The 17,256-nt window shown below is 45.4% G+C and overlaps 31 pseudogenes; all 31 read left to right on the plus strand.

The window, feature by feature from the left end:
- Nucleotides 1-81: 81 nt before the first annotated feature.
- LOC148252556 (5S ribosomal RNA) lies at nt 82-200 on the plus strand (annotated as a pseudogene).
- A 205-nt stretch (nt 201-405) lies between these two features.
- On the plus strand, nt 406-524 carry LOC148252557 (5S ribosomal RNA; annotated as a pseudogene).
- A 560-nt stretch (nt 525-1,084) lies between these two features.
- On the plus strand, nt 1,085-1,203 carry LOC148252558 (5S ribosomal RNA; annotated as a pseudogene).
- Nucleotides 1,204-1,409: 206 nt separating this feature from the next.
- Nucleotides 1,410-1,528, plus strand: LOC148252559 (5S ribosomal RNA; annotated as a pseudogene).
- Nucleotides 1,529-2,055: 527 nt separating this feature from the next.
- Nucleotides 2,056-2,174, plus strand: LOC148252560 (5S ribosomal RNA; annotated as a pseudogene).
- Nucleotides 2,175-2,380: 206 nt separating this feature from the next.
- On the plus strand, nt 2,381-2,499 carry LOC148252561 (5S ribosomal RNA; annotated as a pseudogene).
- Nucleotides 2,500-2,706: 207 nt separating this feature from the next.
- On the plus strand, nt 2,707-2,825 carry LOC148252562 (5S ribosomal RNA; annotated as a pseudogene).
- Nucleotides 2,826-3,386: 561 nt separating this feature from the next.
- Nucleotides 3,387-3,505, plus strand: LOC148252563 (5S ribosomal RNA; annotated as a pseudogene).
- A 205-nt stretch (nt 3,506-3,710) lies between these two features.
- On the plus strand, nt 3,711-3,829 carry LOC148252564 (5S ribosomal RNA; annotated as a pseudogene).
- A 209-nt stretch (nt 3,830-4,038) lies between these two features.
- LOC148252565 (5S ribosomal RNA) lies at nt 4,039-4,157 on the plus strand (annotated as a pseudogene).
- Nucleotides 4,158-4,717: 560 nt separating this feature from the next.
- Nucleotides 4,718-4,836, plus strand: LOC148252566 (5S ribosomal RNA; annotated as a pseudogene).
- A 206-nt stretch (nt 4,837-5,042) lies between these two features.
- On the plus strand, nt 5,043-5,161 carry LOC148252567 (5S ribosomal RNA; annotated as a pseudogene).
- A 526-nt stretch (nt 5,162-5,687) lies between these two features.
- On the plus strand, nt 5,688-5,806 carry LOC148252568 (5S ribosomal RNA; annotated as a pseudogene).
- A 206-nt stretch (nt 5,807-6,012) lies between these two features.
- Nucleotides 6,013-6,131, plus strand: LOC148252569 (5S ribosomal RNA; annotated as a pseudogene).
- A 207-nt stretch (nt 6,132-6,338) lies between these two features.
- LOC148252570 (5S ribosomal RNA) lies at nt 6,339-6,457 on the plus strand (annotated as a pseudogene).
- A 561-nt stretch (nt 6,458-7,018) lies between these two features.
- On the plus strand, nt 7,019-7,137 carry LOC148252571 (5S ribosomal RNA; annotated as a pseudogene).
- Nucleotides 7,138-7,342: 205 nt separating this feature from the next.
- Nucleotides 7,343-7,461, plus strand: LOC148252572 (5S ribosomal RNA; annotated as a pseudogene).
- A 210-nt stretch (nt 7,462-7,671) lies between these two features.
- LOC148252573 (5S ribosomal RNA) lies at nt 7,672-7,785 on the plus strand (annotated as a pseudogene).
- A 915-nt stretch (nt 7,786-8,700) lies between these two features.
- On the plus strand, nt 8,701-8,819 carry LOC148252574 (5S ribosomal RNA; annotated as a pseudogene).
- A 532-nt stretch (nt 8,820-9,351) lies between these two features.
- On the plus strand, nt 9,352-9,465 carry LOC148252575 (5S ribosomal RNA; annotated as a pseudogene).
- Nucleotides 9,466-10,025: 560 nt separating this feature from the next.
- LOC148252576 (5S ribosomal RNA) lies at nt 10,026-10,144 on the plus strand (annotated as a pseudogene).
- Nucleotides 10,145-10,669: 525 nt separating this feature from the next.
- On the plus strand, nt 10,670-10,786 carry LOC148252577 (5S ribosomal RNA; annotated as a pseudogene).
- Nucleotides 10,787-10,996: 210 nt separating this feature from the next.
- Nucleotides 10,997-11,115, plus strand: LOC148252578 (5S ribosomal RNA; annotated as a pseudogene).
- Nucleotides 11,116-11,750: 635 nt separating this feature from the next.
- On the plus strand, nt 11,751-11,869 carry LOC148252579 (5S ribosomal RNA; annotated as a pseudogene).
- Nucleotides 11,870-12,755: 886 nt separating this feature from the next.
- LOC148252580 (5S ribosomal RNA) lies at nt 12,756-12,874 on the plus strand (annotated as a pseudogene).
- An 872-nt stretch (nt 12,875-13,746) lies between these two features.
- Nucleotides 13,747-13,865, plus strand: LOC148252581 (5S ribosomal RNA; annotated as a pseudogene).
- A 162-nt stretch (nt 13,866-14,027) lies between these two features.
- Nucleotides 14,028-14,146, plus strand: LOC148252582 (5S ribosomal RNA; annotated as a pseudogene).
- A 1,000-nt stretch (nt 14,147-15,146) lies between these two features.
- Nucleotides 15,147-15,265, plus strand: LOC148252583 (5S ribosomal RNA; annotated as a pseudogene).
- A 205-nt stretch (nt 15,266-15,470) lies between these two features.
- Nucleotides 15,471-15,589, plus strand: LOC148252584 (5S ribosomal RNA; annotated as a pseudogene).
- Nucleotides 15,590-15,793: 204 nt separating this feature from the next.
- LOC148252585 (5S ribosomal RNA) lies at nt 15,794-15,912 on the plus strand (annotated as a pseudogene).
- Nucleotides 15,913-16,473: 561 nt separating this feature from the next.
- On the plus strand, nt 16,474-16,592 carry LOC148252586 (5S ribosomal RNA; annotated as a pseudogene).
- The last annotated feature ends 664 nt before the right edge of the window (nt 16,593-17,256 follow it).

The following is a 17,256-nucleotide window of genomic DNA, read 5'->3' on the forward strand; positions in this document are numbered from 1 at the left end:
GTGTGAACGCACAAGGAAACAAATGATGGGAGGGGGGCGGGAAGGAGAAGGAGTGTATGTATTTTCAGCACGAAATGAAACGGGTGCGATCATACCAGCATAAAGGCACCGGATCCCATCAAAACTCCGCAGTTAAGTGTGCTTTGGCGAAAGTAGTACAAGGATGGGTTACCTCCTAGGAAGTTCTCGTGATGCACCCATTTTTTTTTAGATGGGTCGTTAGACGTTACGCGCGACTGGAACTATGGTACAGTGGTTTATACGCAAATGGGAGTCAAGACACAAGAGCATTTTAATTGATATTAAAACGAGAAGGAGAGGTGAAGTGTGAACGCACTAGGAAACAAATGACGAGAGGGGGAAGAAAGGAGAAGGAGTGTATTTATTTGCAGTGCGAAATGAAACAGGTGCGATCATACCAGCACTAATGCACCGGATTCCATCAGAGCTCCGTAGTTTAGCGTGCTTGGGCGAAAGTAGTACTCGGATGAGTGACCTTCTCGGAAGTCCTTGTGTTGCACCCATTTTTTTTAGATGGGTCGTTCGATGTTAGACGCGAATGGAATTATGAACCGCTGGTTCGATCGCAAAGGTGAGTTACGGTGCCGGGGTATTTTACTTGATATTTGAATGAGAATGAGAGATGCAGAGTGCACGCACAAGAAAACAAATGACGGGAGGGGGGATGGAAGGAGAAAGAGTGTATGTATTTGCAGAGCAGAATGACACATGAGCGATCATACCAGCACTAATGCAACGGATTCTATCAGAACTCCGCAAGTTAAGGGTTCTTGGGCGAGAGTAGTACTAGAATGGGTCACCTCCTTCGAAGTCCTTATATTTCACCCATTATCTTGGGAAGTCCTCGTGTTGCGCCCATTTTTTTGTAGATGATTCTTTTGACGTTACGCGCAACTTGAATTATGATCCGCAGGTTTATTTGCAAATGTGAGTCACGGCGCCGTGGCATTTTACTTGATATTAGAACGAGAACGGGAGGTGCAGTTCGCACACACAAGAAAACAAATGATGGGAGGGGGAAGAAAGGAGAAGGAGTGCATGTATATGTAGCGCAAAATTAAACAGGTGCGATAATACTAGTACTAATACACCAGATCCCATCAGAATTCCGTAGTTAAGTGTGCTTGTGCAAGAGTAGTACTCGGATGGGTGACCTCCTGGCAAGTCCTCGTGTTGCACCAATTTTTTTTCAGATGGGTCGTTCGACTTTACGCGCGACTGGAACTATGGTCCTCTAGTTTATACGCAAATGTGAGTCAAGAATCAGGGGCATTTTAATCGATATTAGAACGAGAAGGAGAGGTGCAGTGTGAACGCACAAGAAAACAAATGATGGGAGGGGGGAGGAAACGAGAAGGAGTGTATGTATTTTAAGCACGAAATGAAACAGGTGCGATCATACAAGCACAAATGCACCAGATCCCATCAGAACTTCGCAGTTAAGTGTGCTTTTGCGATAGTAGTACAAGGATGGGTTACCTCCTGGGAAGTTCTTGTGTTGCACCCTTTTTTTTTCAGATGGGCCATTCGATATGCGCGACTTTAATTATGGTGCGAAAATTTATTCGCAAATGTGAGTCACGGCGCCGTGGTATTTTACTTGATATTTGAACGAGATCGAGAGGTGTAGTGCGCACGCACAAGGAAACAAATGATGGGAGGGGAAAGAAAGGAGAAGGAATGTACGTATTTGCAGCGCGAAATTAAACGGGTACGATCATACCAGCACTAATGCACCGTATCCCATCAGAACTCAGCAGTTAAGTATGCTTGGGCGAGAGCAGTACTCGGATGGGTGAACTCCTAGGAAGTGTTCGTGTTGCATCCATTTTTTTTCGGATGGGTCGTTCGACGTTATGCGCGAATGGAATTATGAACTGCTGGTTCATTCGCAAAGGTGAGTCACCGTACTGGGGCATTTTACTTGATATTAGAACGACAAGGAGAGATGCAGAGTGCACGCACAAAGAAACAAATGACGGGAGGGGGGATGGAAGGAGAAAGAGTGTATGTATTTGCAGCGCCAAATTAAACAGGTGCGATCATGCCAACACTAATGCATCGGATCCCATCCGAACTCTGCAGTTAATTGTGCTTGGGCTAGAGTAGTACTCGGATGGGGGACCTCTTGGGAATTCCTCGTGTTGCACCAATTTTTTTTCAGACGGGTCGTTCGACGTTACGCGCGACTGGAACTATGGTCCGCTGGTTTATACGCAAATGTGAGTCAAGAAGCAGGGGCATTTTAATCGATATTAGAACGAGAAGGAGAGGTGCAGTGTGAACGCACAAGGAAACAAATGATGGGAGGGGGGAGGGAAGGAGAAGGAGTGTATGTATTTTCAGCACGAAATGAAACAGGTGCGATCATACCAGCACAAATTCACCGGATCCCATCAAAACTCCGCAGTTAAGTGTGCTTTGGCGAAAGTAGTACAAAGATGGGTTACCTCCTTGGAAGTTCTCGTGTTACACCCATTTTCTTTTTCAGATGGGTCGTTCGACGTAACGCGCGACTGGAACTATTGTCAACTGGTTTATACGCAAATGTGAGTCAAGACGCAGGGGCATTTTAATTTATATTAGAACGAGAAGGAGAGGTAAAGTGTTAACACAATAGGAAACAAATGACGGGAGGGGGAAGAAAGGAGAAGGAGTGTATGCATTTGCAGCGCGAAATGAAATAGGTGCGATCATACCAGCACTAATGCACTGGATCCCATAAGAACTCCGCAGTTAAGTGTGCTTGTGTAAGAGTAGTACTCGGATGGGTGATCTCCTGGGAAGTCCTCGTGTTGCACCCATTTTTTTTCCAATGGGTCGTTCGACGTTACTCGCGAATGAAATTATGAACCACTGGTTCATTCGAAAAGGTGAGTCACGGTGCCGGGGCATTTTACTTGATAATAGAACGAGAAGGAAATATGCAGAGTGGACGCACAAGGAAACAAATGACGGGAGGGGGAATGGAAAGAGAAAGAGTGTATGTATTTGCAGCGCAGAATGAAACATGAGCGATCATACCAGCATTAATGCAATGGATTCTATCTGAATTCCGCAAGTTAAGGGTGCTTAGGCGATAGTAGTACTAGGATAGGTGACCTCCTGCGAAGTCCTTATATTTCGCCCATTTTCTTGGAAAGTCCTCGTGTTGCACCCGTTTTTTTACAGATAATTCTTTCGACGTTATGCGCGACTTTAATTATAGTCCGCAGGTTTATTCGCAAATGTGAGTCACGGCACCGTGGCATTTTACTTGATATTTGAACGAGAACGAGCGGTGTAGTACACACGCACAAGGAAACAAATGATGAGAGGGGGAAGAAAGGAGAAGGAGTGTATGTATTTGCAACACAAAATTAAACAGGTGCGATCACACCAGCACTAATGCACCGGATCCCTTCAAAACTCCGCAGTTAAGTTTGTTTGGGCGAGAGTACAACTCGGATGGGTGACCTCCTGAGAAGTCCTCGTGTCGCACCAATTTTTTTTCAGACGGGTCGTTCGACGTTACGCACGACTGGAACTATGGTCCACTGGTTTATATGCAAATGTGAGTCAAGAAGCAGGGGCATTTTAATCGATATTAGAACGAAAAGGAGAGGTGCAGTGTGAACGCACAAAGAAATAAATGATGGGAGGGGGAGGGAAGGAGAAGGAGTGTATGTATTTTCAGCACAAAATGAAAAAGGTGCGATCATACCAGCACAAATGCACCGGATCCCATCAGAACTCCACAGTTAAGTGTGCTTTTGCGAAAGTAGTACAAGGATGGGTTACCTCATGGGAAGTTCTCGTGTTGCACCCATTTTTTTTTTTTCAGATGGGTCATTCAGCGTTACGCGCTACTGGAACAATGGCCCACTGGTTTATACGCAAATGTGAGTCAAGACGCAGGGGCATTTTAATTGATATTGAAACGAGAAGGAGAGGTGAAGTGTGAATACACCAGGAAAAAAATAACGAGAGGGGGAAGAAAGGAGAAGGAGTGTATGTATTTGCAGCGCGATATGAAACAGGTGCGATCATACCAGCACTAATGCACCGGATTCCATCAGAGCTCCGCAGTTTAGCGTGCTTGGGCGAAAGTAGTACTCGGATGAGTGACCTTCTCGGAAGTCCTTGTGTTGCACCCATTTTTTTTAGATGGGTCGTTCGATGTTAGACGCGAATGGAATTATGAACCGCTGGTTCGATCGCAAAGGTGAGTTACGGTGCCGGGGTATTTTACTTGATATTTGAATGAGAATGAGAGATGCAGAGTGCACGCACAAGGAAACAAATGACGGGAGGGGGAATGGAATGAGAAAGAGTGTATGTATTTGCCGCGCAGAATGAAACATGAGCGATCATACCAGCACTAATGCAACGGATTCTATAAGAACTCCGCAAGTTAAGGGTGCTTGGGCGAGAGTAGTACTAGAATGGGTCACCTCCTTCGAAGTCCTTATATTTCACCCATTATCTTGGGAAGTCCTCGTGTTGCGCCCATTTTTTTGTAGATGATTCTTTTGACGTTACGCGCAACTTGAATTATGATCCGCAGGTTTATTTGCAAATGTGAGTCACGGCGCCGTGGCATTTTACTTGATATTAGAACGAGAACGGGAGGTGCAGTTCGCACACACAAGAAAACAAATGATGGGAGGGGGAAGAAAGGAGAAGGAGTGCATGTATATGTAGCGCAAAATTAAACAGGTGCGATAATACTAGTACTAATACACCAGATCCCATCAGAATTCCGTAGTTAAGTGTGCTTGTGCAAGAGTAGTACTCGGATGGGTGACCTCCTGGCAAGTCCTCGTGTTGCACCAATTTTTTTTCAGATGGGTCGTTCGACTTTACGCGCGACTGGAACTATGGTCCTCTAGTTTATACGCAAATGTGAGTCAAGAATCAGGGGCATTTTAATCGATATTAGAACGAGAAGGAGAGGTGCAGTGTGAACGCACAAGAAAACAAATGATGGGAGGGGGGAGGAAACGAGAAGGAGTGTATGTATTTTAAGCACGAAATGAAACAGGTGCGATCATACAAGCACAAATGCACCAGATCCCATCAGAACTCCGCAGTTAAGTGTGCTTTTGCGATAGTAGTACAAGGATGGGTTACCTCCTGGGAAGTTCTTGTGTTGCACCCTTTTTTTTTCAGATGGGCCATTCGATATGCGCGACTTTAATTATGGTGCGAAAATTTATTCGCAAATGTGAGTCACGGTGCCGTGGTATTTTACTTGATATTTGAACGAGATCGAGAGGTGTAGTGCGCACGCACAAGGAAACAAATGATGGGAGGGGAAAGAAAGGAGAAGGAATGTACGTATTTGCAGCGCGAAATTAAACGGGTACGATCATACCAGCACTAATGCACCGTATCCCATCAGAACTCAGCAGTTAAGTATGCTTGGGCGAGAGCAGTACTCGGATGGGTGAACTCCTAGGAAGTGTTCGTGTTGCATCCATTTTTTTTCGGATGGGTCGTTCGACGTTATGCGCGAATGGAATTATGAACTGCTGGTTCATTCGCAAAGGTGAGTCACCGTGCTGGGGCATTTTACTTGATATTAGAACGACAAGGAGAGATGCAGAGTGCACGCACAAAGAAACAAATGACGGGAGGGGGATGGAAGGAGAAAGAGTGTATGTATTTGCAGCGCCAAATTAAACAGGTGCGATCATGCCAACACTAATGCATCGGATCCCATCCGAACTCTGCAGTTAATTGTGCTTGGGCTAGAGTAGTACTCGGATGGGGGACCTCTTGGGAATTCCTCGTGTTGCACCAATTTTTTTTCAGACGGGTCGTTCGACGTTACGCGCGACTGGAACTATGGTCCGCTGGTTTATACGCAAATGTGAGTCAAGAAGCAGGGGCATTTTAATCGATATTAGAACGAGAAGGAGAGGTGCAGTGTGAACGCACAAGGAAACAAATGATGGGAGGGGGGAGGGAAGGAGAAGGAGTGTATGTATTTTCAGCACGAAATGAAACAGGTGCGATCATACCAGCACAAATTCACCGGATCCCATCAAAACTCCGCAGTTAAGTGTGCTTTGGCGAAAGTAGTACAAAGATGGGTTACCTCCTTGGAAGTTCTCGTGTTACACCCATTTTCTTTTTCAGATGGGTCGTTCGACGTAACGCGCGACTGGAACTATTGTCAACTGGTTTATACGCAAATGTGAGTCAAGACGCAGGGGCATTTTAATTTATATTAGAACGAGAAGGAGAGGTAAAGTGTTAACACAATAGGAAACAAATGACGGGAGGGGGAAGAAAGGAGAAGGAGTGTATGCATTTGCAGCGCGAAATGAAATAGGTGCGATCATACCAGCACTAATGCACTGGATCCCATAAGAACTCCGCAGTTAAGTGTGCTTGTGTAAGAGTAGTACTCGGATGGGTGATCTCCTGGGAAGTCCTCGTGTTGCACCCATTTTTTTTCCAATGGGTCGTTCGACGTTACTCGCGAATGAAATTATGAACCACTGGTTCATTCGAAAAGGTGAGTCACGGTGCCGGGGCATTTTACTTGATAATAGAACGAGAAGGAAATATGCAGAGTGGACGCACAAGGAAACAAATGACGGGAGGGGGAATGGAAAGAGAAAGAGTGTATGTATTTGCAGCGCAGAATGAAACATGAGCGATCATACTAGCATTAATGCAATGGATTCTATCTGAATTCCGCAAGTTAAGGGTGCTTAGGCGATAGTAGTACTAGGATAGGTGACCTCCTGCGAAGTCCTTATATTTCGCCCATTTTCTTGGAAAGTCCTCGTGTTGCACCCGTTTTTTTACAGATAATTCTTTCGACGTTATGCGCGACTTCAATTATAGTCCGCAGGTTTATTCGCAAATGTGAGTCACGGCACCGTGGCATTTTACTTGATATTTGAACGAGAACGAGCGGTGTAGTACACACGCACAAGGAAACAAATGATGAGAGGGGGAAGAAAGGAGAAGGAGTGTATGTATTTGCAACACAAAATTAAACAGGTGCGATCACACCAGCACTAATGCACCGGATCCCTTCAAAACTCCGCAGTTAAGTTTGTTTGGGCGAGAGTACAACTCGGATGGGTGACCTCCTGAGAAGTCCTCGTGTCGCACCAATTTTTTTTCAGACGGGTCGTTCGACGTTACGCACGACTGGAACTATGGTCCACTGGTTTATATGCAAATGTGAGTCAAGAAGCAGGGGCATTTTAATCGATATTAGAACGAAAAGGAGAGGTGCAGTGTGAACGCACAAAGAAATAAATGATGGGAGGGGGAGGGAAGGAGAAGGAGTGTATGTATTTTCAGCACAAAATGAAAAAGGTGCGATCATACCAGCACAAATGCACCGGATCCCATCAGAACTCCACAGTTAAGTGTGCTTTTGCGAAAGTAGTACAAGGATGGGTTACCTCATGGGAAGTTCTCGTGTTGCACCCATTTTTTTTTTTTTCAGATGGGTCATTCAGCGTTACGCGCTACTGGAACAATGGCCCACTGGTTTATACGCAAATGTGAGTCAAGACGCAGGGGCATTTTAATTGATATTGAAACGAGAAGGAGAGGTGAAGTGTGAATACACCAGGAAAAAAATAACGAGAGGGGGAAGAAAGGAGAAGGAGTGTATGTATTTGCAGCGCGATATGAAACAGGTGCGATCATACCAGCACTAATGCACTGGATCTGAACTCCGCAGTTAAGTGTGCTTGGGCGAGAGTAGTACTCGGATGGGTGACCTCCTGGGAAGTCCTCGTGTTGCACCCATTTTTTTTCGGATGGGTCGTTCGACGTTACGCGCGAATGGAATTATGAACCGCTGGTTCATTCGCAAAGGTGAGTCACGGTACCGGGGCATTTTACTTGATATTAGAACGAGAAGGTGAGATGCAGAGTGCACGCACAAGGAAACAAATGACGGGAGGGGGAATGGAATGAGAAAGAGTGTATGTATTTGCCGCGCAGAATGAAACATGAGCGATCATACCAGCACTAATGCAACGGATTCTATAAGAACTCCGCAAGTTAAGGGTGCTTGGGCGAGAGCAGTACTAGGATCGGTGAGCTCCTACGAAGTCCTTATAATTTTTTATTTTCTTGGGAAGTCCTCGTGTTGCACCCATTTTTTTGCAAATGATTCTTTCAACGTTACGCGCAACTTGAATTATGGTCCGCTGGTTTATACGTAAATGTGAGTCAAGGCGCAGGGGCATTTTAGTTGATATTTTAACGAGAAAGAGAGATGCAGAGTGCACGCACAAGGAAATAAATGACGGGAGGAGGGATAAAAGGAGAAAGAGTGTATGTATTTGCAATGCAGAATGAAACATAAGGGATCATACCAGCACTAATGCAACGGATTCTATCAGAACTCTGCAGTTAAAGGTGTTTGGGCGAGATTAGTACTAGGATGGGTGACCTCCTGCGAAGTCCTTATATTTCACCCATTTTCTTGGGAAGTCCTCGTGTTGCACCTATTTTTTTGCAGGTGATTCTTTCGACGTTACACGTGACTTGAGTTATGGTCCGCAGGTTTATTCGCAAATGTGAGTCACAGCGCCGTGGCATTTTACTTGATATTTGAATGAGAACGGGAGGATTAGTGCGCACGCACAAGGAAACAAATGACGAGAGGGGGAAGAAAGGAGAAGGAGTGTATGTATTTGCAGCGCCAAATTAAATATTTGCGATCATACCAGCACTAATGCACCGGATCCCATCAGAACACCGCAATTAAGTGTTCTTGGGCGAGAGTAGTACTCGGGTGGGTGACCTCCTGGGAAGTCCTCGTGTCGCACTAATTTTTTTTCAGACGTGTCGTTCGACGTTACGCACGACTTGAACTATGGTCCGTTGTTTTATACGCAAATGTGAGTCAAGAAGCAGTGGCATTTTAATCGACATTAGAACGAGAAGGAGAGGTGCAGTGTGAGCGAACAAGGAAACAAATGAAGGGATGTGGGAGCGAAGGAGAATGAGTGTATGTATTTTCAGCACATAATGAAACAGGTGCCATTATACCAGCACAAATGCACCAGATCGCATCAGAACTCCGCAGTTAAGTGAGCTTTGGCGAAAGTAGTACAAGGATGGGTTACCTCCCGAGAAGTTCTCGTTTTGCACCCATTTTTTTTTTCAGATGGGCCGTTCGACGTTACGAACGACTGGAACTATGGTCCACTGGTTTATACGCAAATTAGAGTCAAGACACAGGGGCATTTTAATTGATATTAGAACGAGAAGGAGAGGTGAAGTGTGAACGCACCAGGAAACAAATGACGGGATGGGGAAGAGAGAAGAAGGAGTGTATGTATTTGCAGCGGGAAATGAAACAGGTGCGATCATACCAGCACTAATGTACCGGATCTGAACTCCGCAGTTAAGTGTGCTTGGGCGAGAGTAGTACTCAGATGGGTGACCTCCTGGGAAGTCCTCATGTTGCACCCATTTTTTTTTGGATGGGTCGTTCGACGTTATGCGTGAATTGAATTATAAACCACTGGTTTATTCGCAAAGGTGAGTCACGGTGCCGGGGCATTTTACTTGATATTAGAACGAGAAGGAGAGATTCAGAGTGCACGCACAAGGAAACAAATGACGGGAGGGTGATGGAAGGAGAAAGAGTGTATGTATTTGCAGCGAAGAATGAAACATGAGGGATCATACCAGCACTAATGCAACGGATTCTATCAGAACTCCGCAAGTTAAGGGTGCTTGGGCGAGAGTAGTACTAGGATGGGTGACCTCCTACGAAGTCCTTATATTTCACCCATTTTCTTGGGAAGTCCTCGTGTTGCACCCATTTTTTTGAAGATGATTATTTCGACGTTACGCGCAACTTGAATTATGGTCCGCAGGTTTATTCGCAAATATGAGTCACGGCGCTGTGGCATTTTACTTGATATTAGAACGAGAACGGGAGGTGGAGTGCGCACGCACAAGGAAACAAATAACGGAAGAGGGAAGAAAGGAGAAGGGTTCCATCTATTTGCAGCGCAAAATTAAACAGGTGCAATCATACCAGCACTAATGCACCGGATCCCATCAGAACTCTGCAGTTAAGTGTGCTTGAGCGAGAGTAGTACTCGGATGGGTGACCTCCTGGGAAGTCCTCGTGTCGCACCAACTTTTTTTCAGACGGGTCGTTCGACGTTACGCGCGACTGGAACTATGGTTCTCTGGTTTATACGCAAATGTGAGTCAAGAATCAGGGGCATTTTAATCGATATTAGAACGAGAAGGAGAGGTGCAGGGTGAACGCACAAGAAAACAAATGATGGGAGGGGTGAGGAAAGCAGAAAGAGTGTATGTATTTTCAGCGCGAAATGAAACAGGTGCGATCATACCAGCACAAATGCACCGGATCCCATCAGTACCCAGCAGTTAAGAATGCTTTGGCGAAAGTACTACATGGATGGGTTACCTTCTAGGAAGCTCTCGTGTTGCACCCATTTTTTTTTTCAGATGGACCGTTCGACGTTACGCGTGACTAGAACTTTGGTCCGTTGGTTATACGCAAATGTGAGCCAAGAAGCAGGGGCATTTTAATCGATATTAGAACGAGAAGGAGAGGTGCAGTGTGAACGAACAAGGAAACAAATGACAGGATGGGGGAGGGAAGGAGAAGGAGTGTATGTATTTTCAGCACGAAATGAAAGATCATATAAGCACAAATGCACTGGATCCCATCAGAACTCCGTAGTTAAGTGTGCTTTGGCGAAAGTAGTACAAGGATGGGTTACCTCCTGAGAAGTTCTCGTGTTGCACCCATTTATTTTTTTCAGATGGGTCGTTCAACGTTACGAGCGGCTAGAACTATGGTCCGCTGGATTATATGCAAACGTGAGTCAAGACGCAGGGGCATTTTAATTGATATTAGAACTAGAAGGAGAGGTGAAGTGTGAACGCACCAGGAAACAAATGACGGGAGGGGAAAGAAAGGAGAAGAAGTGTATGTATTTACAGCACGAAATGAAACAGGTGCGATTATACCAGCACTAATGCACCAGATCCCATCAGAACTCCGCAGTTTAGTTTGCTTGGGTGAGAGTAGTACTCGGATGGGTATCCTCCTGGGAAGTCTTCGTGTTGCATCTATTTTTTTTCGGAGGGGTCGTTCGACGTTACGCGCGAAAGGAATTATGAACCGCTAGTTCATTCGTAAAGGTGAATCACGGTGCCGGGGCATTTTACTTAATATTAAAACGAGAAGGAGAGATGCAGAGTACACGCAGATAGAAACAAATGACGGGAGGGGGGATGGAAGGAGAAAGAGTTTATGTATTTGCAGCGCATAATGAAACATGAGGGATCATACCAGCATTAATGCAATGGATTCTATCAGAACTCCGCAGTTAAGGGTTCTTGGGCGAGAGTAGTACTACGATGGGTGACCTCCTGCGAAGTCCTTATATTTCATCCAGCACAAATGCACCATATCCCATCAGAACTCCGCAGTTAAGTGTACTTTTGCTAAAGTAGTACAAGGATGGGTTACCTCCTGGGAAGTTCTCGTGTTGCACCCATTTTTTTTTCAGGTGGGTCGTTCGACGTTTTGTGCGACTGGAACTATGGTCCGCTTGTTTATATGCAAATGTGAGTCAAGAAGAAGGGGCATTTTAATCGATATTAGAATGAGAAGGAGAGGTGCAGTGTGAGCGCACAAGGAAACAAATGATGGGAGGGGGGAGAGAAGGAGATGGAGTGTATGTATTTTCAACACGAAATGAAACAGTTGCGATCATACTAGCACAAATGCACCAGATCCCATCAGAACTCCGCAGTTAAGTGTGCTTTGGCGAAAGTAGTAAAAGGATGGGTCACCACCTGGGAAGTTCTCGTGTTGCACCCATTTTTTTTTCCAGATGAGTCCTTCGACGGTACACGTGACTGGAACTATGGTCTACTAGTTTATACGAAAATGTGAGTCAAGGCGCAGGGGCATTTTAATTGATATTAGAACGAAAAGGAGAGGTGAAGTGTGAAGCACCAGGAAATAAATGACGGGAGGGGGAAGAAATGAGAAGGAGTGTATATATTTACAGCACAAAATGAAATATGAGCGATCGTACCAGCACTAATGCACCAGATCCCATAAGAACTCCACAGTTGAGTGTTCTTGGGCGAGAGTAGTACTCGGATTGGTGACCTCCTGGGAATTCCTCGTTTTGCACCCATTTTTTTTCGGATGGGTCGTTCGACATTATGCACTAATGGAATTATGAACCGCTGGTTCATTCGCAAAGGTGAGTCACGGTGCCAGGACATTTTACTTGATATTAGAACGAGAAGGAGAGATGCAGAGTGCATGCACAAGGAAACAAATGACGGGAGTGGGGATGGAAGGAGAAAGAGTGTATGTATTTGCAGCGCAGAATGAAACATGAGCGATCATACCAGAACTAATGCAACGGATTCTATCAGAACTCCACAAGTTAAGGGTGCTTGGGTGAGAGTAGTACTAGGATGGTTGACCTCCTGCGAAGTCCTTATATTTCACCCATTTTCTTGGGAAGTCCTTGTGTTGCACCTATTTTTTTGCAGATGATTCTTTCGACGTTATGCGCGACTTGAATTATGGTCAGCAGGTTTATTCGCAAATGTGAGTCACGGCACCGTGACATTTTACTTGATATTTGAACGAGAACGGTAGGTGCAGTGCGCACGCACAAGGAAACAAAGGACGGGAGGGGGATGATAGGAGAAGGATTGTATGTATTTGCAGCGCAAAATTAAACATGTGCAATCATACCAGCACTAAAGCACCGGATCCCATCAGAACTCTGCAGTTAAGTGTGCTTGGGTGAGAGTAGTACTCGGATGGGTGACCTCCTGGGAAGTCCTTGTGTTGCACCCATTTTTTTTCGGATGGGTCGTTCAACGTTACGTGCGAATGGAATTATGAACTGCTGGTTCATTCGCAAAGTTTTGTCACGGTGCCGGTGTATTTTACTTGATATTAGAACGAGAAGGAGAGATGCAGAGTACTCGCACATGGAAACAAATGACGGGAGGGGGGATGGAAGGAGAAAGAGTTTATGTATTTGCAGCGCAAAATGAAACATGAGGGATCATACCAGCATTAATGCAACGGATTCTATCAGAACTCCGCAGTTAAGGGTGCTTGGGCGAGAGTAGTACTAGGATGGGTGACCTCCTGCGAGGTCCTTATATTTCACCCATTTTCTTGGGAAGTCCTCGTGTTGCACCTATTTTTTTGCAGATGATTGTTTCGACATTACGTGCAACTTGAATTATGGTCCGCAGGTTTATTCGTAAATGTGAGTCACGACACCGTGGCATTTTACTTGATATTAGAACGTGAACGAGAGGTGCAATGTGCACGCACACTGAAACAAATGACGGGAGGTGGGATGGAAGGAGAAAGAGTGTATGTATTTACAGCGCAGAATGAAACATGAGCGATCATACCAGCAGTAATGCAACAGATTCTATCATAACTCCGCAAGTTAAGGGTGCATGGGCGAGAGTAGTACTAGGATGGGTGACCTCCTGCGAAGTCCTCGTAACGCACCAATTTTTTTTTAGATAGGTCGTTCGACGTTACGCGCGACTAGAACTATGGTCCGTTGGTTTATACGTAAATATGAGTCAAGAAGCAGGGGCATTTTAATCGATATTAAAACGAGAAGGAGAGGTATAGTGTGAGCGCGCAAGGAAACAAATGATGGGAGAAGGAGTGTATGTATTTACAGCGCGAAATGAAACAAGTGCGATCATACAAGCACAAATGCACCGGATCCCATCAGAACTCCACAGTTAAGTGTGCTTTGGCGAAAGTAGTACAAGGATGGATTACCTCCTGGGAAGTTCTCGTGTTGCACCTTTTTTTTTTTTCAAATGGGTCGTTCGACGTTACGCGCGACTGGAACTATGGGAGGGGGGAGAAAAGGAGAAGGAGTGTATGTATTTTCAGCACGGAAGGAAACAATGATGGGAGGGGGGAAAGAAGGAGAAGGAGTGTATGTATTTTCAGCACGAAATGAAACAGGTGCGATCATATCAGCACAAATACACCGGATCCCATCAGAACTCCGCAGTTAAGTGTGCTTCGGTGAAAGTAGTACAAGGATGGGTTACCTCCTAGGAAGTTCTCTTGTTGCACCCATTTTTTTTTTCAGATGGGTCGTTCGACGTTACGCGCCACTGTAGCTATGGTCCGCTGGATTATACGCAAATGTGAGTCAAGACGCAGGGGCATTTTAATTTATATTAGAACGAGAAGGAGAGGTGAAGTGTGAACGCACCAAGAAACAAATGACGGGAGGGGGAAGAAAGAAGGAGTGTATGTATTTGCAGCGCAAAATGAAACATGAGCGATCGCACCATCACTAATGCACCGGATCCCATCAGAACACCGCAATTAAGTGTGCTTGGGCGAGAGTAGTACTCGGATTGGTGACCTCCTAGGAATTCCTCGTTTTGCACCCATTTTTTTCTGATGGGTCGTTCGACGTTAGGCACGAATGGAATTCCGCACTTAAGTGTGCTTGGGCAAGAGTAGTACTTGGATGGGTGACCTCCTAGGATGTCCTCGTATTGCACCCATATTATTTCGGAGGGGTCGTTCGACGTTACGCGCGAAAGGAATTATGAGCCGCAAGTTCATTCGCAAAGGTGAGTCACGGTGCCGGGGTATTTTACGTAATATTAGAACGAGAAGGAGAGATGCAGAGTGTAAGCACAAGGAAACAAATGACGGGAGGGGGGATGGAAGGAGAAAGAGTGTATATATTTGCAGCGCAGAATGAATCATGAGCGATCATACCAGTACTAATGCAACGGATTCTATCAGAACTCCGCAGTTAAGGGTGCTTGGGCGAGAGTAGTACTAGGATGGGTGACCTCTTGCGAAGTCCTTATATTTCACCCATTTTCTTGGGAAGTCCTCGTGTTGCACCCATATTTTTGCAGATGATTCTTTTGACGTTACGCGCGACTTGAATTATGGAACGCAGGTTTATTTACAAATGTGAGTCACGGCGCCGGGGTATTTTACTTGATATTAGAACGAGAACATGAGGTGCAATGCGCACACATAAGGAAACAAATGACGGGAGGGGGAAGAAAGGAGAAGGATTTTATGTATTTGCCGCGAGAAATTAAATAGGTGCGATCATACCAGCACTAATGCACCGGATCCCATCAGAACTTCACAGTTAAACGTGCTTGGGCGAGAGTAGTATTCGGATGGGTGACCTCCTGGGAAGTCCTCGCGTTGCACAAATTTTTTTTCAGACGGGTCGTTCGACGTTACGCGCGACTGATACTAGGGTCCGCTGGTTTATACACAAATGTGAGTCAAGAAGATGGGGCATTTTAATCGATATTAGAATGAGAAGGCGAAGTGCTGTGTGAACGCACAAGGAAACAAATGATGGGAGGGGGAGGGAAGGAGAAGAAGTGTATGTATTTTAGGCAAGAAATAAAACAGGTGCGATCATACCAGCACTAATGCACCAGATTCTATCAGAACTCCGCAGGTAAGGCTGCTTGGGCGGGAGTAGTACTAGGATGGGTTACCTCCTGCGAAGTCCTTATATTGCACCCATTTTGTTTTTCAGATGGGTCGTTCGACGTTATGCGCGTCTGGAACTATTTTTCGCTGGTTTATACGCAAATGTGAGTCAAGAAGAAGGGGCATTATCGATATTAGAACGAGAAGGAGAGGTGCAGTGTGAACGCACAAGGAAACAAATGACGGGAAGGGGAAGAAAGGAGAAGGAGTGTATGTATTTGCAGTGCGAAATTAAACAGGTGCGATCATACCAGCACTAATGCACCGGATCCCATTCGAACTCCGCAGTTTAGTGTGCTTGGGCGAGAGTAGTACTCGGATGGGTGACCTCCTTGAAAGTCCTTGTGTTGCACCCATTTTTTTTCGGATGGGTCGCTCGACGTTACACGCGAATGGAATTATGAATTGCTGATTCATTCGCAGAGGTGAGTCACGGTGCCGGGGCATTTTACTTTATATTAGAACGAGAATGAGAGATGCAGAGTGCTCGCACAAAGAAACAAATAACGGGAGGAGGGATGGAAGGAGAAAAAGTGTATGTATTTGCAGCGCAGAATGAAACATGAGCGCTCATACTAGGACTAATGCAACGGATTCTATCAGAACTCCGCAAGTTAAGGGTGCTTGGGCGAGAGTAGTACTACGATGGGTGACCTTCTGCGAAGTCCTTATATTTCGCCCATTTTCTTGGGAAGTCCTAGTGTTGCATCCATTTTTTTACAGATGATTCTTTCGAGGTTACGCGCGACTTGAATTATGATCCACAGGTTTATATGCAAATGTGAGTCACGGCGCCGTGGCATTTTACTTTATATTTGAATGAGAACGGGAGGTGCAGTGCGCACGCACAAGAAAACAAATGATGGGAGGGGGAAGAAAGGAGAAGGAGTGAATATATTTGCAGCGCAAAATGAAACAGGTGCGATCATACCAGCAATAATGTACCGTATCCCATCAGAACTCCGCAGTTAAGTGTGCTAGGGTGAGAGTAGTACTCGGATGGGTGACCTCCTAGGAAGTCCTCTTGTTGCACCCATTTTTTTTCGGAATGGTCGTTCGACGTTACACGCGAATAGAATTATGAACCGCTGGTTCATTCGCAAAGATGAGTCACGGTGCTGGGGCATTTTACTTGATATTAGAACGAGAATGAGAGATGCAGAGTGCACGCACAAGGAAACAAATGACGGGAGGGGGGGTGGAAGGAGATAGAGTGTATGTATTTGCAACGCAGAATGAAACATGAGCGATCATACCACCACTAATGCAACAGATTCTATCAGAACTCGGCAAGTTAAGGGTGCTTGGGCGAGAGTAGTACTAGGATGGGTGACCTCCTGCGAAGTACTTATATTTCACCCATTTTCTTGGGAAGTCCTCGTGTTGTACCCATTTTTTTGCAGATAATTCTTTCGATATTACGCGTGACTTGAATTATGGTCCGCAGGTTTATTCGCGAATGTGAGTCACGGCGCCGTGACATTTTACTTGATATTTAAACGAGAACGAGAGGGGTAGTGCGCACGCACAAGGAAACAAATGATTGGAGGGGGAAGAAAGGAGAAGGAGTATATGTATTTGCAGCGCGAAATTAAACAGGTGCGATCATACAAGCACTAATGCACCGGATCCCATCAAAACTCCGGAGTTAAGTGTTCTTGGGCGAGACTAGTACTCGAATGGCTGACCTTTTGGGAAGT

The sequence above is a fragment of the Carica papaya genome, chromosome 8 (assembly GCF_054855325.1).
Source record: "Carica papaya isolate Zhongbai chromosome 8, ASM5485532v1, whole genome shotgun sequence".
Classification (NCBI taxonomy): Eukaryota; Viridiplantae; Streptophyta; class Magnoliopsida; order Brassicales; family Caricaceae; genus Carica; species Carica papaya.